We start from the raw sequence: 25759 nt of genomic DNA, 5'->3' as shown, positions 1-25759 counted from the left end.
ACCTTTTCCCACCAGCCACCTCAAATGCAACTTAAAAATTTAATTTTGTACCTCTTTCTCAGTTCTGACAAAGGGTCTCTGACTTGAAAGTGTGACCCTTTTTCTCCTTCCACAGATACTGCCTGACCTGTTGAGTTTTTCCAGCATTTTCGGTACTTAAGGAGAAGCTGGATAAAATTGGGGATAAAGGAATAAAATATGCTTTCCACTGGTGCTGCCTGACCTGTTGGGTATTCTCAGCTTTCCCTTTCATTTCAGATTTTCAGTTGCAGCATTTATTTTTTTCCTTTTCCTTCTGTTCTCACACATCTCCCTCTATCTACACTCCCTCCCCATAGAACCAGTCTTCACCGCCCTCTCTCAGTCAGCACCAGAACCAATTATGTATTTCAGTCTCTCTCAGTCCCCACCTTCTCACAGACATTCCCTTTGTTCTCTCCACTCCTCCTCCTTCTCTGCAAATTAAATCATGCCTATTTTCTAACTCTGCCTGGCTCTGAAGAAAGTTCATTGATGTGAAGCCTTAATTCGTCACAAATGCTGCCTGACCTGCTGAGTATCTCCAGCATTCTCTTCTTTTATTAAAGAAGGAAAAGCTGACAGGCAGGTTGGTGCCATAAACATAGCCACACTTCATAGATTCATAGAGTTACACAGCACAGGAACAGGCCCTTTAGCCCAACTCATGAACACCAACCAATCTACACTAATTACATTTGCCTGTGTTTGGCACAAATCCCTCTAAACCTTCCCTACCTATGTACCTGTTCAAATATCTTTTAAGCATTGTAATTGTATCTGCATTTGCCACCTCCTCTGGCATTTCGTTCCATATACTCACCACCCTCTGTTTGAAAAACCTGACTCTCATATTTCCTTTAAAACTTTCCCCTCTCACCTTAAATCTATGCCTATAAACCTATAAAAATTTTAGACTTTCCTACTGTGGGAAGAAGACTGAGGCTGCCTATATCTATGCTCCTCATAATTGATGTAAGGCTCAGTAGTCTGTAGTTCCCTGGCTTGTCCTTTGCAGCCCTTCTTAAATAACGGCACAATATTAGCCACCCTCCAGTCTTCTGGTACCTCTCACGTGGCTAACAAAGATACAAAAATCTCTGCCAGGGCCCCAGCAATCTCTTCCCTTGCTTCCCACAATATCCAGGATGCACCTGGTCGACCCCTGGGGATTTATCCATCTTTATGCATTATTCATCTTTATGCATTTCAAGACTGCCAACACCTCCTCTTTTGAAATGTTGAAATGCTTCAGGCTATTATTTTTCTCTTTGTTGAATTCACTAGCTTCCATGTCCTTCTCTATGGTAAATACAGATGAGAAGTATTCATTTAGGACTTCACCCATCTCCCGTGGCTCCACACACAGATTACCACACTAATCCTGAAGAGGACCTATTCTCTCCCTAGTTATCCTTTTACTCTTAATATACCTGTAGAGTTTTGGAAGATGGAAGGAAAGGCCTGGTTCAGGGGTGTACAAGCTGTCCATTGATTAAGTGAGCCTTGGAAAGGCCTGCCTGTAAGTTATAAATAGTCCAATGAAAATTTGAAATTTAAAATAATTTTCATTTCCCATTTTATGCTGTGACTCATTAAACAGGATCATTCGGTCATTAAGATTTTCAATTAATTATCATTAGCGGCAAATCTTAAAACATGATCTCAAGACTTTGTATTTGGAAGTGTGGTAGTTTTGAATTTGGAAACATGCTAACAACCTCAATGTGTGTGTCATTAAAGGTTTTGTTTTTGTTTGTCACTGCTTTACTTTTCCATCAGTAAGGAGGGGACCTATACAGAGCAGAACGATTAGACCCAGACTTAGATTTCCCTTGCACGGAAATTAGATATCATTACTAGTCATCAAAACACACAGTGAAATGTACCTTCGCGTAGAGTGTTCTGGGGGCAGCCCGCAAGTGTCGCCACGCTTCCGGCGCCAACATAGCATGCCCACAACTTACTAACCTGTATGCCTTTTGGAATGTGGGAGGAAACCGGAGCACCCGGAAAAAACCCACGCAGACACGGGGAGAATGTACAAACTCCTTACAGACAGCGGCCAGAACTGAACCGGGGTCACTGGCGCTGTAAAGCGTTACTCTAACCGCTACACTACTGTGCCTCTCCACTTTGACCTTGCCAGTAACAATTTATGACAAATGTTCCCGAGAATCTCCTTTGCTGGGATGTAACAACTTCTGGAAATTAATAAAAACATCTAGAACTATTGTGTAGAGTGGAGTTCATCAGACCTTTCTTCCCAGAGTTCTTTTTTTCAAATCACGTAGCTTGAAGCTGCCATATATGTATCTTAAGCAAAAGATAGGTAAGAAAAATCAATTACAGAAGTTTCAGCTTTTTTAATGCAATAAATACCCAAAAACAGAGCAAAAGAAGAAAAAAAGATTAAAAGCCCTAAAATCAAATCTCAAGAAATACAACAATTTTAGGTCATAGAGTTGTACAGCGTAGATACAGGCCCTTCAGCCCATCACGCTTATGCCAACAATTATGCCTATCTATAATAATCCCACCGCCTGCATTAATTCCATATCTCTTCTGCACCCTGCACATTCAAGTCCCTGTCCAGATGCCTCAAATGTTCTTGCCTCCACCACCTCTGCTGGCAGCTCATTCCAGATACTCTTTGTGTGAAGAGCATGTACCCCTCAGATTCCCTTTAAACCTCATCCCTCTCATCTTAAACCTATGGCCTCTCGTTTTAGACACCTGTACCATGGGAAACAGACACTGGCTGTCTGCCCTATCTATGCCCCTCATAATTTTATATACCTCAATCATGTCTCCCCTCAGCTCCTTCATTCAAGAGGAAACAGACCCAGCCTATCCAATCGCTCCTGATAACGTAAACCCTCCAATTCAGGCAACATCCTTGTGATTCTTTTCTGCACCCTCTCTAGCTTAATCACATCCTTCTTACAGTCTGGCGATCAGAACTGCACACAATACTCCAAGTGTAGCCGAACCAATGTTTTGTGCAACTCTAACATGATGTCCCAACTCTTATACTCAGTGCCTCAGTCAATGAAGGCAAGCATGCCATACGCCTTCCTCACCACCCTGTCTACCTGTGTTCCCATTTTCAGGGAACTATGTACTTGTACCCCAAGGTATCTCTGTTTAACAACACTTCCTAGGAACCTGCAATTCACTGTTTGTGTCCTGCCCTGGTTTAACTTCCCAAAATGCATCACGTCACATTTGTCTGAGTTAAATTCCATCCACCATTCATTTGCCCATTTTCCCAGTTGATATAGATCCTACTGTATGCTTAGATAACCTTCTTCACTGACCACTATACCACCAATTTTGGTGTCATTTGCAAACTTACTAATCATGCCACCTACATTCTCATCCAAATCATGAATATGGTCATGTTACAATCAAAATTTGGAGCCCAAATTTATCCTCGTACATAACAGATAGTGCAGGAAACTCAGGTTGGAGTCTGCTGACTTTTCGCTTCCTGTTTATATCCATCACCTCTGTACTCATGGATGGACAGACATGAAGCCTGCACTCAATGAACTATATATACTAGTGGTCAAAAACCTTGAGACAGGATACCCTGAGGCCCTCTTCATTATTGAAGGAGACTTCAACCAGGCCAACTTCAAGAGTGTGTAACCAAAGCAATACCAGCACATCTCCTGTTCCACCAGGGGCCCTAACACTCTTGACCATTGCTATACAACCATCAAAGGTGACTTCCGAGCCACCTCTCACCCTCGCTTTGGTAAATCAGGAGGATTGAGGGCTGTGTACGAAAGAGAACAGTCTGCGTGTTCCCAAACCGGAAACCATGGATGAACCGGGAGATCCATTCCTTACTGAAAACGAGGACTGCTACATTCCAATCAGGTGACCCTGACCTCTACAAGATATTGAGATACGACCTCCAAAAAGCTATCAGGAATGCCGAGAAACAATGCTGGTTCAAGATAGAGTCCCAGACCAGCTGTCAGTTGTGGCACGGCTTACATGCCATATCAGGCTACAAGACGAAGACGAGCTGCATATTTAACAACAGCGCATCCCTTCTTGATAAGCTTAACACATTCTATGCATGGTTTGAACAGAAGGGTAGTGGATTGTCACCACCCACCCTGACAACCTCCAATGTAACTGAACCCATGGTCACCGTCGAGGACGTAAGATCAGTCTTCCGGAGAGTGAACCCGAGCACAGCTTTTGGCCTGGATGGTGTCCCTGCCTGTGTCCTCAGATATTATGCTGATTAGCTGGCAGGAGTACTTGCAGACATATTTAACTTCCTGCTTCAATTTGAGGTTCCCACCCATTTTAAGAAGACCACTATCATCCTGGTACCTAGAAAAAACAAGGTAACATGCTTTAATGACTACTGACTGGTGGCTCTGACATCCACCATCATGAAGTGTGTAGAGAGGCTGGTCATGGCACGCATCAACTCCAGCCTCCCAGACAACCTCAACCCACTGCAATTCGCCTGCCGCCGAAACAGGTCTACAGTGGATGTCATCTCCCTGGCCCTACACTCATCTCTGGAGCATCTGGACAGTAAAGACACCTACATTAGACTATTGTTTGTTGACTACAGCTCCGCCTTCAATACTATAATTCCAAGCAAACTCATCACCAAACTCACAGACCTGGGACTCAACACCTCCCTCTGCAACTGGATCCTTGACACTCTGAACAACAGACCACAATTAGTGAGGATAGGCAGCAACACCTCCAGCACGATTATTCTCAACACTGGTGCCCCATAAGGCTGCATCCTCAGCCCTCTACTCCACTCCCTATATACTCTTGACTGCATGGCCAGATCCTGCTCTAACTCCATCTACAAGTTTGCAGATGATATCACCGTAGTAGGCCGTATCTCAAATAATGATGAGTCAGAGTACAGGAAGGAGACAGAGACCTTAGTGACACGATGTCATGACAACAACCTTTCCCTCAATGTCAGCAAAACAAAAGAGCTGGTCATTGACTTCAGGAAAGGGGGTGGTGTACCTGCACCAGTCTACATCAATGGTGCTGAGGTTAAAAGAGTTGAGAGCTTCAATTTCCTAGGGATGAACATCACCAATATCCTGTCCTGGTCCAACCATGTAGACACTACAGCTAAAAAAGCTCACCTCTACTTCCTCAGGAGGCTAAAGAAATTTGGCATTTCCCCTTTGACACTCACCAACTTTTAGTGATGCACCATAGAAAGCATCCTATCTGGATGCATCACGGCTTGGTACTGCAACTGCTCTGCCCGGGACTGCAAGAAACTGCAGAGAGTTGTGGATACAGCCCAGCACATCATGGAAACCAGCCTCCCTACCATGGACTCTGTCTATACCTCACGCTGCCTTGGTGAAGCAGCCAGCATAATCAAAGACCTCACCCACCCAGGTCATTCTCTCTTCACTCTTCCATCAGGCGGAAGATGCAGGAGCCTGAGGGCACATGCCACCAGGTTCAAGGACAGCTTCTATCCCACTGTGATAAGGTTATTGAACGGTTCCCTTATGCAATGATGGACTCTTGACCACACAATCTACCTTGTTGTGACCTTGCACCTTCTTGTCTACCTGCAATGCACTTTCCTGCAGCTGTGAAACTTTACTCTGTATTCTGTAATTGTTTTTACCCTGTACTACCTCGATGCACTGTGTAATGAATTGATCTGTATGAATGGTATATGAGACAAGTTTTTCACTGTACCTCGTACAAGTGACAATAATAAACCAATACCAATAGCAGTATAAATAACAAAACCAAAACCAATACCAATGAACATTGGCATCCAATCTGGCAGCTGTCTTGAATGTAGTTCTCATTTGCATGTGCTCATGGCCTTGCCCCTCTCTATCTCTGTAACCTCCACCTGTATAGCAACCTTCCAAGGTTCTGTGCTGCTTCAGCTCTAGTGTAGCTATACCTGTGGGAAGAGCATGGCAAATTATACCTACATTAATGGCAACTGGGCAGCTGTACAGTAGAAACAGTTCTTAGACCAATTACCAGAAATTGACCATTGTATTATGCCAGCATGCCATGGGAGAACCAAGAGGGCTCTGCAAATGTACAATCTATGAAAAGAAAGAGGCAGGAGAGGGCCAGTGTCAAAATTAATTATCTCTTTCCTTCTCTTAACCCTTGTTGGCTTTGGCTATCCATAAGCATCTGAAATTCAGAAGACAGTAGCAGCCTCTGCTCTAATAATTCTGCACTGAACCTCAAAGTTTTGGAAATGCTCACTAGTCAGATCATTGTTCTGAAACCCATTAACTAGTGATTCAAAATACAGATAAACATAGAGTCACTTCAGTTGAGCCCTCACTATGTGTTAAGGTTTACATTTTTTGACATAGTAGCTTTTCATAGTTTGGGCTATCACAACAAACAAAATGAAGATACTGACATCAAAAGAGGAATGTGGGGAGGGGATCTATTTGAAGTTATATTTTCCCACCTAAAATGTAACTCCACTGCAATAGTTTTCCCACTGGAAGTTTAAGTCTATTGTGGCTACGTAATATGTTGAAATTATATCAAAAGGCTGCCAACAGATACTAGATACAGGCAAATAATGAAGGTGGTAGAGATAGTTTACTCACCCCAGGAGAACAGAAATTCCAAACCTCAGAGGGGAAGATATGATTTCTGCTGTCAATGGCAGGTGAAGTTTTACCTTGAAAGTAAGACTCTTCAGCTACAAGGGTACTGTAATCAAAGACCTGGTAGGTCATCAACAATTATGCTTCATTAGATCGTCAATGAATTGACCCTTGGGATGGTCATGAGCGCTCAGTTTGTAGCATGCAGGTGTGGAGAGAAAAGTTATTATGGTGTCAGCCATTGCATTAAAGTTACTGCAATATCTCAACTTCAAGTAAAGTTATATTAGTACACAATAAGGAACACAAGTCTGTTCTAATTTATTAAATCCCTGGATTAGATTCTTATACAAAGGCATTGGCCTAGTCCTGGCCCATTATATATGTAAGCAGGTGGGGGAACCCTGGTCCTACATTGGCCTCTTGTGCATCTTCAGTTTCCTTCATCTCACTACTGGCAGATTTAGCTAACTAAATGCAAGCTCTGGAATACTCTTCTCACACCATACCATCTTTCTACCTCTCTCTCCACCCAGAAAAAGCTCATTAAAATCAATCTTTGCCTACACTTTCAATCACCTGTCTCAATGTCTGTTTCTTTGGACTGTTGCCAGACTGAACATGCTCCTGTGATGCTCCCCATTACTTGCAGTTTGTTTATGAATGTTTCTAAACAAGCATGAATCATTATTTAATAACCAGGGGTGTTTAAAGTGCACACAACATTGCCTGCATGCTCTAAGCTCTTGTTTCACCAATTTTTCAATTACCTGCAAATGGATATCAAATTAGCCACATGTGGCAAGTGCATAACGCATGTTACTGCACCAATTCCTGACTCCAGATTCCTACTTTGAGTGGTTGCAAATTTCTATTTGATTAATTCACTTGAAACCCACAGTCAGTCATGAATCTTCAGAGGCTGATAGTCATTATTCAGCTGTTGAAGGCCTGGCCGCTTCTGAACTGAGAGCATTTATGAGTTTTGCTTCAACTGGAATTTCAACTCAACTTACTTTGAAGATTTATGAAATAAGTCTTCTCTATTCAGTACTAACTCTGGCTCACTTGGTGGTCCTCTCAGCTTAGTGTCAGGTAGTTACATTCCAGAGATTCATGATGACTGTCTACCATGATTCCTACATTATACCAGGTATTCCATTGGCTATCAAACTACTATGGGACATTATGCAATGAATGTGAAAGGTACTATATAAATGCAAGCTTTTCATTTGATGCTGCAACTTGAAATTCATAAAAGAAAACTTCTATTTTCATCAGACTGTGTTCCCGAATAACATTTACTTATTAATGTGCTGTAACAAGATCTTGGATTTCCTGTAAGAGTTTGCTGACATGTTCAAACATCAAACCCCATAATGATATAGTGTTACACAATGGCAGATCTTGGTAGCACTAAGTCTGTAAATCGTAAATACCTTGTATTGAAATATTGCTCCCTGTGGCTTCACTACAGACATTCAGGGAAGCTGGTGGTAATTGGCATGGCCAATAGATAAGCTGCAGACTCCTTAGCCATCAGAAGCATGTTTCAGCAGTGGCTCAGAAGGTTGTGTGTCCAAGAATCTGAGTGTGAAATTTAGGGGTTGGGGGTACTTGTCCCACTCCAGGGACATGTAATATTGCACCATCAGAGATGTTAGTCTTCAAAATTGCATTGCTCTGCATTACATGAATGAACTCTACCGGAAAACTAGTAACATTGTGTATACCACATACATCCTGAAAGTTGGCACACCTCGATATATATGATACATGAAGGCATCTGGCCAAGTGTAGGGACATCCATCAGCGTGCACCATTTCCACAATATTCAGAAGGTGTACATGGCCTGTGGACAGCACAGTCACTCATACACATGTAGCTCTTCATTATGAATGTGAGACCTGCTTCAGGAAGCTCTATGGGGAGCTGCCCATGCAGGTTAAGGAGTCCAGCACTGGATTCCTTTGCATTCAGAACTTGCTGTGGCTCTCCATTCAGAGAGGTATTTGAGTGTGTTAATCATGCAAGTCCTATTCTATAGCACAGGGGGGCTTAGGCTGTAGGAACAACAGAATTTTTCAACAGCCATGTGTCCTCACTAAAACATGCACAGGCCCCTATGCACCTCTTGTACAACATCTTTTGCATGTGCCTAGGATGTTAACCTGAGGTTCTGTCCTCCCTCAAGGTGGATTTCCAATGCCTGGTAATGCTGCTCTTCGTATAAGAAAATCTTTCATCTTTATAAATGAATACCAGAGGGAGTCTATTAGATTCACAAAGTGGGATTTTGGCAAATGGAAAATAAGTATTTTCAAATGGAACAATTCAAAACTAGGCTGGACTACAATTGCGCAAAGTTGATTTTTGTTTTCCCAACCTTTAACAAGTATCATTGAACTAGTTCTGGGAACAAAAGCAGGTCTCTATGATGGTGTCTTGGAATAATGTATCTCAGAGATTTAAAAAAGAATGATTATTTTGGCTATAATGCCAAACAAAGCATGTGTATCATTAAACTAATTCTTAATCATCTATGTGCTGAATCTATGTCCTTCAGCTTCCTGGTTCTCCGTACTTTCCCATCTTGCTTTTCATTCTGATCTGAGTTTCCGTCGTGTTTAATGAGTCCTACTGAGATTGAGCTACTGAGGTAAAACAGTAATGTGCCCCCACCAGTTCTATCTAAAGATTTCCTTTGAACTGACTTTTGATAGTTCAAGCCAGTTATTTATAGACCTAGTAAATATGAAATGCATGGTTCTTTCATACTACACAGTGACATGAAGGAGATGCTTCCAATTTTATTATCAAAGAGAAAGTAATAGCAACCTAGAAGTGAATGGGAAAAAAAAATCATTCACCATGGAATTCTGACAATGTTGTAAGGGGAATCTCAAATTATTTCACAACTATCACTCCTCAGTTAAGATTAACGTTTCAAACAGTCTGGGCTATCTGGAGCATGAAGGTTTTGTAGTGTTAGTAATTTTCTCTTGTCAGCTCTGTTTGCCGTGTGATGTGTTTATTGTTAAACAGGATTATATCTTCATCATTGCAAGGAGAGTGAGTGGATCTGTTTGTTATATGTCTGCACATGTTTGTAAGATATGAGTATGTGTACATGCATTTGAGTTTGTAAGTACATATATAGGTATACATATGGACTTGAATATATGTATGTCTCGGTGTACCATAGATTTGGCTTATATATAGGGCAGCACAATTGTGTAGTTAGTAAAGCTGCGGCCTTACTGTTCCAGTAACCTTGGGTGCTGTCTGTGTGGAGTTTGTAGGTTCTTCCTCTGACGGCGTGGGTTCTGTCCAGGTGTTCTGGTTTCTTCTCTCATGTCAAAGACATGCAGGTTGGTAGGTTAATTGGCCACTGTAAAATTGCCCCTTGTGTCGGTGGGTGGTACAATTGATGGGAATGCGGGAAGAATAGGCTACAGGGAAAATTAGTGGGGAAATGAGATTGCTCTGTTAGCTGGCATAGATGTAATGGGTCTAATGGACTCTTACGTCGTTCAGAAATGTAGCTTGAATTTTTGGTTTTAACCAATAAAACTCAAATAAACATTCCTACCTGGAGTTCTACTCACTGATCAGACTGTTCTGGCAATAAATTTCAACCCTGCAGAATTTACATTTCTATATATTTTGCTTAAGAATTCTGTATGTGGCTTTCAAAACACTCACATAGATTCCTGTTCAATCTCAATGATTGTGGGATTTGTAGGTTAGTGGCATGATACTGGTGAGCTGGAGGACGGCAGCACATTTTATTGCTCATATAACTTTGCCGGTTATTGCTACTATTTCAAGTTTGTTGCATTTTAGAGACTGAAATCTGATGCATCTCTTGTATGAAGTTATGATATTAACCCAAAATATCCAATTTTGAAGAACATGAACAAACACTAAGTGAACAACTGGAACTGAAGGAAACATTTAAAAAGTAAATCAAGCTTTAGATATGAATGTTATACAGAGATACATTGTATACATAGTGTGGATATATGTTTTGAATGTGTATGTGCGCACAGTGTGATCAGAAGAACATAATAACACTGGCAGACACAGCAATAAACCAAACAACATTCGGCAAGATTATAGGAAACTGAAAAACTGAAGATGTTGCAGCACACAGAGGCATAGAGTTATACAGCACAGAAACAGGTCCTTTGGCCACTTGACTTTATCCACACCATATTGGGGTTATGTTGGAGAGTTATGTCCAGTTTCTTAAAAGGAGGCTGTTTATAATTGAAGGATCAGACATGCTTAGCAAGTAGGGGGCTGGGTTGGGGGGCTGAGGTAAGTTATAGTCAGAGAGGGTGCAAGAATATTTGCCTTAAAGATTCTGTGTATTTGGTTTGCTTAGGCACATGTGTTACCATAATCTATAAAAGGGCACCTGATACATTGTTTCATTACTAGGGCTGGTTTCATTATCGTTTGTCTGATTTACATTTTTGAATTTAAGTCTATCTGTATATATAAAAGTTTGAATTGGATTTGGATTTGGATCTTTTTATAACGGAGTTGCAAGTTTTGAATCTCTCCTTTTCTTGAAGAAGGTGGCCAATTCAAACCATTGAGATCTCAGGGCATTTAGGGTAAAGATCACCAGAACTGATGAAAGTTCATCAATCTGTAAGTTTGACTGTTCCTGTCTGCACAGGTGCTGCCTGACTTGATGATTATTTCTAGCATTTACTGATGTTTTAATGTGGGAACACATTCCCACCTGTTTCCATATTCCTTGATTTATTTAATCTCAAAACGTCTCTCAAACTCAGTGCTGAATAACCATACTTTTCTGGTTTACTGAATACCATGGAATCTCATATGACATTGAAGGAGAACATCTGACACAAGAGGTTCTGCAGATGCTGGAATCTGGAGCAACACATACAAAATGCTGGAGGAACTCAGCAGGTCAGACAGCATCTATGGAGGAAAATAAACAGTTAACGCTTCAGTCGGCCCTCCTTAGATTCTGCTGGACCTGTTGAGTTCCTCCAGCATTTTGTGTGTGTTGTTGATGGAGATCATTTGGTCCATCAAGTCTGTGCTGGCTCTCAGAGCAATCCCATCAGTCCCATTCCCCCACATTTCCTTGTAACCCGTTCTCCCTCACAGACCCATCGACTCCACTACTCCTCACCAGGGGAAATTCATGGTAGCCTATGAACCTACCAACTAGTGCACTTTTGGGACTTGGGAGGAAACTGGAGTACTCGGGGGAAACTCTTGGGTCACAAGGAGAACATGCAAATTCCACACAGACAGCTCCTATAAGGAGATGTAGAAGATGTTAGATGCATCCTCCAGATACTGTCTTCACTAAGAACTCTTTGCAAGTCAGTTAGATAGTTTCTTTCCTTACAAGATCCATTTTTGCCACTTCTTGCTTCCAGATCATTGCAATTAGTGATTTTATCTTGGTTGTGAGTGTTTCCCTGGCATAGATGTTTAACTAATTGGCCGCTAACCACATTGTGATTGAGTTGGCTCTGAAGTGAACAAGTCTCTTTGGACCAGTATCTGTTAGTGGAGCAAGTAGTTTTCAATAATTACTTCTTTGGTTAGATCTTGATAAAGATTGTGTACTTTAATTGGAACATTCAGTGCATATTTATACCCTCAGCAGCTGAGCCATTATTAAGCATGGTGTGTACTTTTCCCTTTTTCCTCCATGTGTTAAGTGTGGGTTCCCTGCCCTTCAGACCCAAGAGGTGCTGCTACTCCCTGACATTGGATAGGAGCCATTGAGTTGAGAAATGTTCAAGCAGGGAAGCTGTTGTTTCACACTTCAGAATGGGCTGTGTGCCTTTGACAAGGTATTGTGCGGCCTGTCACTTCGCCAATACCTGGAGGCATAGGCCTTGGATAACATCCAGTCTTGACCTTGATCATCCAGTTGAGTCTTGGGTTTCCAAAAGGAGCAGGAGGAGCCTTACTGTCCTTCAAGCCAGCTCCATCATTCAATAAGATCTGGTCACCACACTAAAGGAAGGATGTGGTTGTGCTGGGGAGTGGAGATTCACCAGGATGTTTCCTGGACTTTAGTTATTGGGAGAGAATGGATAGGCTGACGTTGTTTTCCCTGGTGTGAAGGAGGGTGTAGGGTGGCCTGATAGAAGTATGTAAGATTACTTCTATTCCTACTTTGCAGGGATAGGTTGAATAGGTTAGGACTTTATTCCCTGGAGCTCAGGAGAATGAGGGGAGATCTTACAGAGGTATACAAAATTATGAGGGGTGTAGATAGGATGAACGAATACAGGCTTTTTCCCCTCAGGTTGGGTGAGACTAGAACTAGAGGTCATAGGTTTAGGGTGAAAGGAGAAATATTTAAGGGGAATCTAAGGCGGAACTGCTTCACTCAGAGGGTGGTGCAAGTGTGGAATGTGTGGCCAGTGGAAGTGGTAGATGCGGGTAACATTTAAGAGAAGTTTGGATGAATGAGAGAGGTATGGAGGGCTAGGGTCCAGGTGCAGGTAGATGGGACTTGGCAGAAAACCAGGCCAGCATGGACTAGATGGGCTGAAGGGCCTGTTTCTGTGCTGTAGTGCTTTATGACTCAATGACTCTATAAGATTATGAGAGGCAGAGTTAAGGTAGATCTTTTCCCAATGACAGGGGTATCAACAACAAGGGGGCATCCGTTTAAGGTGAGAGTAAAGAGTTTCGAAGGAGATCTGAAGGGAAAGTGTTTTACACAGAGAGTGGTTGATATCTGGAACTTCTTGCCAGAGGAATTGGTAGAATCAGATATAAATAGTTTGAGGCAATTAGACAGACGATAAACAGGCAAGGCATAGAAGGGTGTGGTCCTTATGCAAGCAAATGGGATTAGTGTAGATAGGCACAAACGTTGGCATGGATGTGGTGGGCCAAAGGGCCCATTTCTGTGCTATATGATTCGATGTCTCTATGACTCTGTATAAAGAAACATCTCCTTTCTCCATCCACAATGGCTGATCCCTGACCCTAAGAATTTCCATCTGGTTTCAGATTCCACAGCCAGAGGAAACACCCCTTGACAACTGCCCTGCCATGCCTCTCAATAATCTGCGTGTATCAATGAGATCACCCGCCATTCATTGAAAATCATATGGCAACAGACCTATCCTACTCAATCTCCCCTCAGCCTAGGGATCAACCTGGTGAAAATACATTGTACTGCCTCCAAGGCCAAGATCTACTTCCTTATGTATGGAGATCACTTTTATGATAACACATCATGGCTCTTAGAAAGCATCTGTGGAAAATATGAGCAAGAAATAAAAACTCAGCGGATCAGGCAGCATCTGTGGAGGGAAATGGATGGTGAACGTTTTGGCTTGAGACCCTTCATCTGGACTGAAAGAGTAGAAAGGAGAATATGATTTGTTTTCGTAGATCAGATAATTACTTAAAGCACATCTCCCTCCACCTTTTCACTTATCAGCATTGCCACTAAGCTGTGTTGACCCTCTGAAGACCAAATGAACGACTGGCCAGATGCAACCTTGGCCTACGTTAACAAGAAACACAAAAGTGACACAGTTCCAATGTTAAAATGAGGATGATGCAGATAGGGAAAATCAGTTGGGCAATAACTGTAAGGTGAAAGCCATGAACTCTGCTGGATCCTAATTCTGCCACAAGTTGTAACAGGGGAGGGATATTTAACAAACTTAAGGCTGATCACGATCCAAACTCCACAAACGTGCAGGGAAGGAGGAAGTTTCTACTGGATATTTGTAGGAGTGAGCCAGTTCCTATTATCGAATCATAGCTCATGAGCCCATTCTTATTGAATAATCACAGGAATGACACAGCTCCTATCAGAAATATCACATGGAATGCTTAAGCTCCATTTGGATAATTGCAGGGAATGAGCCCACTCCTACTGAATAATAAATCAAATCCAGAGTTCAAAAGGAACTTATTTATGCAGAGGTGAGAATGTGGGGGCTGTTATTATTGGATATGGTGGGGTCAAACACAAAACATGCATTTAAGGGAAAACTGGATAAATACAAGCAAGGGAAAGCAATAGAAAATTGCTGATGAGCTTGGCTGGCAGCATGCTTGTGTCAAGCATGAACAACCCGAGTTCGATGGAGTGAATGGCTTGCTTCTGTGCTGTAATTTCCAAGTACCCTGGCAGTGTGCTAAATCTGTACATGTATGGGTCAGACCAGCTGCTTCTGGGATAAAGATGCCATGTCTAAACACAGGAGCAACAAGAACAATTTCACAGCCAGTTTGCAGAATCAATTGAGCCTGCAACAGGGGTTCTTGTTGAACAGATGATGGTTTAATGGCTTTCTCTTCTGCTTTATTTTCACCCTGAAGTGTTACAGTAAGGATTGGATTAAATGTCTTGGCCCTACTGCATTAGCACTGCAGCTTCCAGCTACTAATAATGGCTGTCTTTTGAGATCCAGAGCCCAAGTTGATTCAGACAGTGGAGATTTGAACATCTCTAAAGCTTGTGCTTAGAACCACGTGTGGAATTGTGGTTCAGAAAGAACAAAGCTTGCAGAATGGGGACTTAAAATAAACAGCTGCTTTTCCCTGCTTTTCCATCCCCTCTCCACAAATCTGACAATTTAGTACTTTGAATGCTGTTCCCGGTCTCAAGTGAACACTGAGATCTAAGGAGAGAATATAATGCAGTAACAGGTGAAACCCTTTCACTGCTGACGCTGAAGTGTCTAACCTTTAAAAAGTTAGAGACTGCAGATATTGGAAAATGGAGCAACAATCTGCTGGAGGAACTCAGAGGGTCGAGCAGCATCTGTGGGGGATTGTGGGGGGGGGGGGGGGGTGGCTGCCGATGTTTCAGGTAGAAACCCTGCATTAGGACTCAAAAACTTAGGTTAGGTTGTCTATTATCTTTGGTGATGCTGCTCCAATTTTACCCCTTTGTTTTTCTCTTTCAAACCATAGCTGGATATTTCCAGAATGTTCTTTGTAGATTGAATTGCCCACAATCACTCACCACCCAGGTTAGGGTGTTACTGAGGGCCAGGACCTACAGTCTGAGGAAAGCAAGATAATGTGGGTTAGGTGTTGACAAACTTGTCAGGAACACTTGCAGACTCCTTGGATTAATTAACACAGCAAAGAGAAGAAAGTGGGATGATTATGCTAACTCTTTGTATAGCACTGATTTGGCCTCTGCAGTCATCTTCTATCCTAATCTAGCCACCAGACTTTAGGAAGTTTAGGAGGAGGCAGAGACAATTTATTAGAAGGAGACACACGAGACTGCAGATGCTGGAACCTGGAGTAACAAACAATCTGCTGGAGGAACTCAGCGGGTCAAGTAGCATCTGTGGGGGGAAAGGAATTGTCGATGTTTTGGGTTGAAATCCTACAGTCCTGATGCAAGGTTTCAACCTGAAACACTGAAACATCAACAATACTTTTCCTCCCACAGATGCTGCTTGACCCGCTATGTTCTTCCAGCAGATTGTTTGTTGCAATTTATTAGAATGTTTCTGGACATCAAAAAAATACTGACTATAAGGAGAAACCAGGAAAACTACTCAGAGTGGGAAGCTTAAGGGACAGTTTAATTTTTCCAGGTAGATAGTGAGTTCCTGCTTCAATAGGCAAAGAGGCTGTGAGGAAAGAGTTACAAGAATCTCTCAAAGAGAAGGTAGCTGAATGGGCTCCATCTATGTTGTATGATTCTGTTTAATAGAAAGTGACAAAACCCCTCCAACTGAAGTAAAATATAACAGCTGTCTAATGTTCACTGCATGCCAGGATGTGTTGAGAACATCTAGAAGTACATGCAATTTTAATTTCTGTGCACAGTTCATTTGATAAGGTAATGGTTAACCTGTTGGTGGTTGTCTAGTGTTGGGGCAAGCCACGGTTCACACTGTCACACCTGGTCCACCTGCAGTGGTTGTCTGGTGTTGGGGCAAGCCACTATTCATACTGTCACACCTGGTCCACCTGTAGTGGTTGTCTGTTGTTGGGGTAAGCCACTGTTCACAGTGTCACACCTGGTCCACCTGTAGTGGTTATCTGGTGTTGGAGCAAGCCACTGTTCACACTGTCACACCTGGTCCACCTGTAGTGTCTGGTGTTGGGGCAAGCCACTGTTCACACTGTCACACCTGGTCATTTTTCATTGCTGTAACATCCTTAAACAACCATCGTTGCACTGAACAGGCATTAAAAGATGAAATAAAAATAAAATTCATAGCATTCATCATAACCTGTCCCAAAACCTCTTGTTGTAATATGAGAAACACTTCATAAACTGGAAGTTCCCTCCAACAGCAGTGTGAGATTGATCAGTTAATCTGCTTTCTAGTGATTTTGGTACAGTGACAAATGCTGAGCAGAACATCAGAGGTTATGGTCAGTAAAGTGGGTGGGAATAGGGAACTTGACTGCTCTTCTAACTCATGCCAAGATATTCTACATCTACCTGAGACACCAGGCAGGGCTTCCAGTTAACATCTCATACAAAAGGGCGCATCCTAACCAGTGCAGCACTCCCTCAGTACTTGAGCTGTGCCTCTCAATAACTTTCTTTAATATTTGCACCATAGCATTCAGGTGGTTATTTCAATCTTTAGTGAGATGTGTTTAAGTCACCTCAGTTCAGTCCGTGGCACAGAACTCAAATATTACACAATCACCTCTGAAAGAGGTGATCTGAGGCAAACAAAATGATGCCTCATGTTGTGAATGGAGGCATAATCCTGTTTCAGTAGGGAATGGATTTACTGGCCACTCTGACTTCATAATCATTGTTTACAAGATTATTATTTCTACCATATTTATTGATTGACTAAGCAGAAATTGATTAATATTTTACCAAAAAGAGATGTGCGAATATTGTCTCCACACTAGTGTTCGCTCAATCTAACTCCAGGAACTTTGGTAGGCAGAATGGGCAAATTTCACTGCACCCGACCAGGGGAACCGTCCATAGTTTAAGTTATTCTAGGTAAAACAGAAACATTTTAATCAGTAGACCTCCTGTGGAAGAGTTTTGGCCATTAATGTAGGTTCATCAAGATGATGAAGGTCCTGATAAAATTCACCGCAGGAAGTCATAGAAACATAAAAAATCTACAGCACAAAGCTGTGCCGAGCATGTCCCTACCCTAGAAATTACTAGGCTTACCCATAGCCCTCTTTTTTCCTCATCTCCATGTACCTATCCAACAGTCTCTTAAAAGACCCTATCATAAGTCAAGTTAAAACATGATGAAAGAGTTTGAAAAAATTTGAAGGAACAAACAATTCTCTATCTGAATATTATGTAGCTTTATTTAATATACAATAACAGAGATGATGGCTTATAAGTTTGCACAAGTGCTGAGTTGTGATGCGTATCTGAAAAGCTGTGTGTGTATGTATTGCAGTCTTGGCATGGTAAACATTTATCATCACCATGACTTCAATGCTATGAAACAGAAATGGGAATTCATGAAATAATTGAATACTAAGGGACAAAAGATGGCCATCTGGCCAGTTGTGCCGATGCCAGCTCTGTGAATGAACTACCCAATTTTTAAAAAGGAAAGAACTGCAGATACTGGGAATCTGAAATAAAAACAAAAAACGTTGGAAACACACTCCTGGAAACAGGCAGCAGCTGCAAAAGGAGAAACAAAGTTAAGGTTTCAGGTCAACGATTTTTCATCAGAACTAGGAAAGTTAGAAATACTGTAAGTCACAGAGAAGGAGGAGGGGTGGAGGGAACATAGGAAATGTCTGTGATGTGTGGAGACCTGGAGAGACTGAATGACACAAACATTAATGGTGCTGGCTGGGAGGGGGATGTAGGCTTGGTAATTGCCATTGATGTGTCTGGAGGAGGTGAAAATGGCAGGGGTGGGGTGGGTGAGGGAGGAAAGAAAATAATGGTGGAACTGGGAGTCACTGGAGATAGAGTCATACAGCACAGAAACAGGCCCTTCAGTCCACCATGTCCATGCCAACCATCAAGTACCCATCTATGCTTCAGGCATTCCCTGGGTAATAATCGGGTTCCATTTTTAGAGTTGTCTATTTTGTCTACTCGTTAGAAAATGCACAAAAATCGCTCGATATGTTAACCAACATCCACAGCATTGTAATGAATGGCATCAAAAACAAATAAGGCTGTTAAGAAAGAACAATTACCAGAAGTGGAGAGAGAGAGAGGAAACTAGTTCTGCTGTTTGTTGGAACGAATGTAAGTATGTATGTCGGATTTTTGAATTTAATAACATATGGGAGCTCATTTGTATGAGGCAGATGTTAGTAACCCAGGGATGTCCTGTAATTCCATTTACCCACTTGGTCTGCAGCCTTCAACGTGTTGGCAATTTAAGTGGTCACCTAGAAACTTGAATGTTCTGAGAGCACCTGCCTCGATTGCAACAACCTTTTTGGAGAAAAAGATACTTCTTCAGATCCCCTCTAACCTCATCTTAAACAATGCTGAAAGACACGATGATGCTGGAGGAACTCAGCAGATCGGGCAGGATCCATGGAGAAAAGCAGGGGGTCAATGTTTTGGGTCAGGACCCTTCTTCAGGACTGAAGATAGGAAAAGGGGAAGCCCAATATATAGGAAGGAAAAGCAGAGCAGTGATAGGTGGACAAAAGAGGGGAGGCGGGGTGGGCACGAGGTGTTGATAGGTAGATGCAGGTAAGAGATAGTGATAGGCACGTGCAGGGGAGGAGGGGACTGCGGATCCACTGGGGGATGGGTCAAAGGTAGGGAGGAAAAAAGGGGGGTAGGAAAAAGAGAGATATGCTAGGAAAGGGAAGAAAAGAAGAGGCATGGTTGGTGGTGGGTGTGGGGGGGGGAGGGGTGTGGGGATTACTTAAAGTGGGAGAATTCAATATTCATGCCCTTAAGCAGCAAGGTTCTCAGATGGAAAATGAGATGCTGTTCCACCAGTTTGCACTTGGAATTTTCCTGGCAGTGGAGGAGGCCAAGGACTGTCACATCAGTGATAGTGTGGGAAGGGGAGTTGAAGTGACTGGCAATGGGGAGGTGTAGACTGGGGTTACAGATGGAGCACAGGTGTTCTGCGAAATGGTCAGCTGGTCTGCGTTTGGTCTCGCCAATGTAGAGGAGGCCACACTTGGAGCACTGAATGCAGTAGATGATATTAAGGTAAGATAAGATATCTTTATTAGTCACATGTACATCGAAACACAGTGAAATACATCTTTTGCGTAGAGTGTTCTGGGGGTAGCCCGCCAATGTCGCTACGCTTCCGGCGCCAACATGGCATGCCCACAACTTCCTAATTTGTACGTTTTTGGAATGTGTGAGGAAACCAAAACGCCTGGAGGAAACCCACGCAGACACGGGGAGAACATACAAACTCCTTACAGACAGTGGCCAGAATTGAATCTGGGTTGCTGGCGCTGTAAAACATTACGCTAACCGCTACACAATCTCTGTCTCACCTGAAAGGACTGTTTGGGTCCCTGCATGGAGATGATGGAGGTTGTGTAGGAGCAGGTGTTGCAATTATGCCGGGGGCAGTGGAAATTTCCCGGGGTGGGAGTGGGATGGGTGGGGGGGGTGGTGAAGAGTGAACGAGGGAGTCACGGAGAGATTGGTCCCTGCGAAAGGCAGAAAGGGGTGGGGAGGGGAAGATGTGTTTGGTAGTGGGGTCCCATTGGAGATGGCGGAAGTGGCGGAAAATGATGTGTTGGATACGTAGGCTGGTAGATCAAATGTGAGGACAAGGGGGACCCTATCCCTGTTGGGGCTGGGAGGAGTGGGGGTGAGAGCAGAGGTGCAGGAAATGGCAGAGATACAGGTGCGAGCTCTCTTGACCGCAGGAGGGGAGAAGCTACGGTTAGTAAAGAAGTTGGACATCTCGGATATCCTGGAGTGGAAAGCCTCATCATGGGAGCAGATGTGGTGGAGGCGGAGAAATTGAGAAAAAGGGATAGCGTCCTTGCAAGAGACAGGGTGGGAGGAGCTGTAATCGAGGTAGCTGTGGGTGTCAGTGGGTTTGTAGAAGATGTCAGAGGATAAAGAATCTCCTGAGATGGTGATGGAAAGATGGAGGAAGGAGAAAATGGTGTCAGAGATAGTCCAAGTGAATTGGAGAGCAGGGTAAAAATTTGTGGCAAAATTTATGAAACTGTTGAGGTCTGTACGGGTGCAAAAGGCGGCACCAATGCAGTCGTCGATATAACAGAGAAAGATTTGAGGAATGGCGCCAGAGTAGGCTTGGAACAGAGACTGTTTAACATAGCCAATGAAGAGGCAGGCATAGCTGGGGCCCATGCGAGTGCCCATAGCTACACCCTTGGTCTGTGAAAGTGAGAGGAATTGAAAGTGAAGTTATTTATGGTGAGGACAAGTTCAGTCAGGCGGAGGAGAGTGTTAGTGGAATGGGACTGGTTCTGTCTCTGGTCAAGAAAGAAGTGGAGGACAGTGAGGCCATCATGATGGGAAATGGAGGTACTTCGGGGCTGGACGTCCATGATGAAGACGAGATTGTACATGCGGGAGCACTTAAAGCTATGGAAGAGTTGGAGAGTGTGTGATGTGCCAGGGATGTAGGTGGGAAGGGATTGTACCGGGGGGACAGGACAGTGTCCAGGTTGGCTGCTACATATACTGCAATGTTTCCTTATATTACATCACTTCAAAAGCAATTTGACAAAAAGCACTTTCACATCACTTTCCACTGGGTGCCTGCCTTAATCCCACTCACTCCTAACTCTCCCCCCTCTCTCAAACCCCTGCTGCAGTTTATTTCATCCAAAGTCTATGTCATCAACAACAGGTTTATGTTCTCATCAGTACAGTTCTCTCTAAACTGAGGCATGTTGGCTCCACCAGTCACATCCTTGTCTCCAAAAATGACCTCCCTCCAATAATTCTCTTACCCTTGGGTTCACCTTGCTTCCTCTCCACTTGTTAAATCCCACTGCTGGTGGCTGTGTATTCCACACTGCTGAAGGCATGAAAGAAAATCTCTCCAACAATTCCACACCTCCCACTCTACCATCTAGTTATCCCTTTGCTCTTCACTCACAACATCTGCTGCTGTTTATTTTCTCCTTCAGTGGAGATCACCTGGGACAAATCTTAGCTGTGAGGATGGCTGGAGATAAACGTCATGGTTGGAATCCTAAAGGACCTTCTAAATATATAAGACACTGCTGAATCTCCAGGTGTTGAAAAACGTTGAAGTTTCAGAAAGGGATGTACTTGGAGAATACTTGTTTTCAAAGGAGGTCAGAATTTTTGTTTACTCCAGCTTTTAAGAAATGAAAGACCCCATAATATACGATCTCAGAGTACTCTTCAAAGTCCAGAAACAGTATGCACATTTTTGTATGTTTTTACTTGTTCCTGTCTCCTATATGGACTGATTATTCCAACACCTCATCCTGTATCCAGTTCAGGACTGTACTCGCCAGGAAAATAGCAGGTGATGCTTTCCTCAGCCATGGTACAGAGCAACTTGACCTTATTCGCTACTTTGGATAACTGTTGAGGACTTGACAGGATGTAGCAGACAAAGTCGGTATATATTGAAGAATCAGGAAAATGTAAAGAAATAATTCTGATCCAGCACAGTGGCACAGCTAATAAATCCACTGCCTCTCAGTACCAGAGACTCGGGTTCAAGCCCCACCTCTGGTGCTGACTGTGTGGAGTTTGAACATTCTCCCTGTTACTGCCTGCGTTTCCCCGGGTGCTCCGGTTTGCTCCCACATCCCAGGTCAGGTTATCTGGCCACTGTAAATTGTCCCTATTGAGTAGTTGAGTGGTAGAATCTGGGGGGAGCTGATGGGAACGTGGGGAGAATAGAAGAAAATTATGTAGGATTAGTGTAAATGGGTGTGAAGAAGAAATCTTAAGAATTGAAAGAAAACTGGGAAAGTTTGTAATAAGATCAACTTAAGTGTCATATAAATTAGAAAGGGATAATGTGAAAATAGGCCAATAGTGAAGATGGTTTAAAGGTCACTTAGAAGAAACAGGCTACTACTGAGAGCAAGGCAGTGTTTAGATTGCAGGACACAGCTGGCTGGAGCAGAGATAAACAAATGGATGTTAGAATACAGCTTAAGAGCAGGACAAATGATCGTGAAATAAGCTGAGTCAAGACAGAAGAACAAGATCATAAACCAGAGCACCTAACTGCACTGAGAATGGGGGAAACTGGTGTCTGGCAAAGGAAACAAAGTCCCATTTGTCAGGCAGTTAGAGGCAATCCTTGCAGAGATAAAACAAAGATCAGATACTACAAAGAGAAGGGGGTTATTGATGAAATTGTGAAATCTGCGTGTAACTACTGTAACACGAATACTATAAATTGCTGGAAGTCTTTTGGATCAGTGGAATATCTTTGAGCTCTCACTCAAAGTGCTCCCCAGTGTACACTGTAACAGGCCTGAATAAATCGACTTGTTCCAGAAACTCACCACTGCTGTACAAGAGATTTCTTTGTGTGTTGTCCTGAGCTGAGTAGTAATTAAGAGGGTTCAGGTTAAGCACAAAAATCCCTCCAACAATTGGCACAGCGAACAGGGTACTGCACAGGACGACTGTCAACAAGGTGGCTCCTAATTGGGTTAGTATGTTTAATTTTACCACCCACAGTTAGAGGAATAGATCCCATATTCTCGTCGGGTGACCGTAAATTGTGGCACCAAAGGAATGAGTCGGAGGGAAAGTAGGGCATGTTGATTTTATTTGGCAAGTTTGGTGTGAGAGGGGAATTAGATGTCAGGTCACCGACGCAGAGGAATTAGACATCAGGTCACTGATGCAAAGGAATAAACATAGGGTAGGAACCTTAAAGTGGTATTGGTTGGGCACACAACGTACTGATAATGGCTACCAATAAGAAAAGTGCTGATATCATATGGGAACCCAAAGAATCCACAGTACAAACAATAGTGGATCATAATTTAAAAAAAATTAAAAAGATGGTAGAGAATGGACATGATATGGAGGCACCCCTTGCCGAGCAAAAGGCTTGGTGGAAGGGACAAGGAAAAGATAAGTATGATAAAGGAGTAATTATACTTGCAGCCCTGGTGAAGAAACGAATGACAAAAAGCTAAAGAGAGCAGCAATAAAATGTGCACAGGACGAGGCATGTAAAAGACCATGCGGGAGAACGGTGGCAGCTATGTCGCCTTCTGCCACGCCAGCGGATGGGGACGACATTGACTGGGGAAGTTTGGAGGAGGAAAACTATGGATATGGATATAATGAAGATTATGATTCACCGCCACCCTGGGACAAGGAGGTAAAAGAAGCAGCCGCAGTCCCAGTGGCACCTATTAGGACAGTAACAAAGATGATGGGGGGACAGGCCATACATACCGAATACCAGGAACCTCTGACAGCTTCAGAGAAACAGATGGTTATCAATGAACTGCCTGCCTTAAAGAGGAACGACGACGATCAGGCATTTTGGGATAAGTTAGCAGAGTTAAAAGAGGCTCACAGGCTCACTAATGATGATATTCGCTTGACAGTGAAGGTTAAAGTACCACTTGCGGTATGGGTATTCCTGCCACCTAATTACCGAGTTAGAGCATGGGTCATGCAAACGGGACCCAGTAATGACCAGAAGTTTCATAATTGCAGGAGAATTATAAAAAATTAACTCAGAAGAGGCACACCAAATTGGACCAGATTAACCCTGATCAAACAAGAACAAAGGAAAAGAGTAGAAGATCATGCGGAACAAACGTTTGTGGCTTATAATGAACATTCAGGACAGGCGAACACCCATAGTAATGATGATACATTCCTGAATCTATTTCAGGACGGAATGGATCCTCACCTAAAGAGAATATTGGACATGCGGCTCCCAGTGGGGAACAATTTCAGTAAGATACTGACCTGGGCCATGAAAGCCAAGGCTAACCAGGGTTCCAAGGCTAACATCAGCCTGACAGAAGATAAGTACAACTTAGAAAGTTATAAGTGTGAAAAGTCAGAGCACTTTGCCAGGGAATGTAAGGAAAGGAAGGATAAGACCCCTGTGCAGCCACAGTGCAGCAATTGTCAGAAGATGGGCCAATTTAAAATAGGTTGCAGGATGAAGGGTGGAGGTCGAGCAATGCAGGGACCCAAGCAGGCAATCTAAAGTAGGGGGTGTCCCAGACTGGGAATCAATCAAAAACGATTATTCAGCTCTCAGCAGACGAGTTGAGTAAACTGCCAAGAGAGATGAAAGTGTGACGGTGGCCCTCAAATTAGGGACAGGGAAGAGAGTAAACATTTATACCAATAACAGATATGCCTTTAGGGCCAGACATGATTATATGTTGGCATTGGCACGAACAGGACATGTCACCTCCTCTGGAGGACACATACAACACAAGAAATATGTTGAAAGCCTGGTAGCAGCAGCCAGCCTCCCCCAAGAGTCAGCCGTGATAAAGATGTGTCCGTTAAAAGACGAAGACCCCACAACAGAAGGGAAATGATTATGCAGGTAGAGCAGCTAAAGCATTAACGAGGAAGAATGGGAATGGACAGGGATACAAGTCTCACCCCCGTAAATAGAATAATCAATGTGTCAGAAAATATAAATGACATCCAAGAGTCTGCTCCAGGTGAAGAGAAACAAAAGAACAACAGCGGGGAGTCCAAGATTGTAACAGAGTGTGGCAAAAGGGTGGAAAGATAATAGCCCCAGTCTGTATCCAGCAGATTTTCTTAAAGGTTTGCCATGGACTAGCAAATACAGTGAGAGATAGGATGCAACATCACATTAGTCTTTACTTGTGGTGGAAAGGCATGGGAAGAGACATAGCTGTACACTGCCAATGGTGCATAACTGGTGCACAGTGCGAGCCAGGTAAGGCACCCAAAATAGGAATGGGAAATCAACCAAGGCCAAGTGGACCATGGAAACATATACAGATAGATTTCACTGGACCCTTGCCCCAGTCCCAAAGTAAAAAAGTACTGTTTAGTACTGATTGATTACTTGCTGGATAGAGGCATCCCCCTGCAGAGACTCTTCAGCTGGAACCATGTCACTGACCCTTCCCGAAGAAGTAATACCTAGATGGAAGGTCTCTCTTCAGATAAACTCAGATCAAGGAATGTATTTCACGGGTAAGGTAAGGAAGGA

Source organism: Pristis pectinata, chromosome 8 (genome assembly GCF_009764475.1).
Source record: "Pristis pectinata isolate sPriPec2 chromosome 8, sPriPec2.1.pri, whole genome shotgun sequence".
Classification (NCBI taxonomy): domain Eukaryota; kingdom Metazoa; phylum Chordata; class Chondrichthyes; order Rhinopristiformes; family Pristidae; genus Pristis; species Pristis pectinata.
This window is presented reverse-complemented; position numbering follows the sequence as displayed.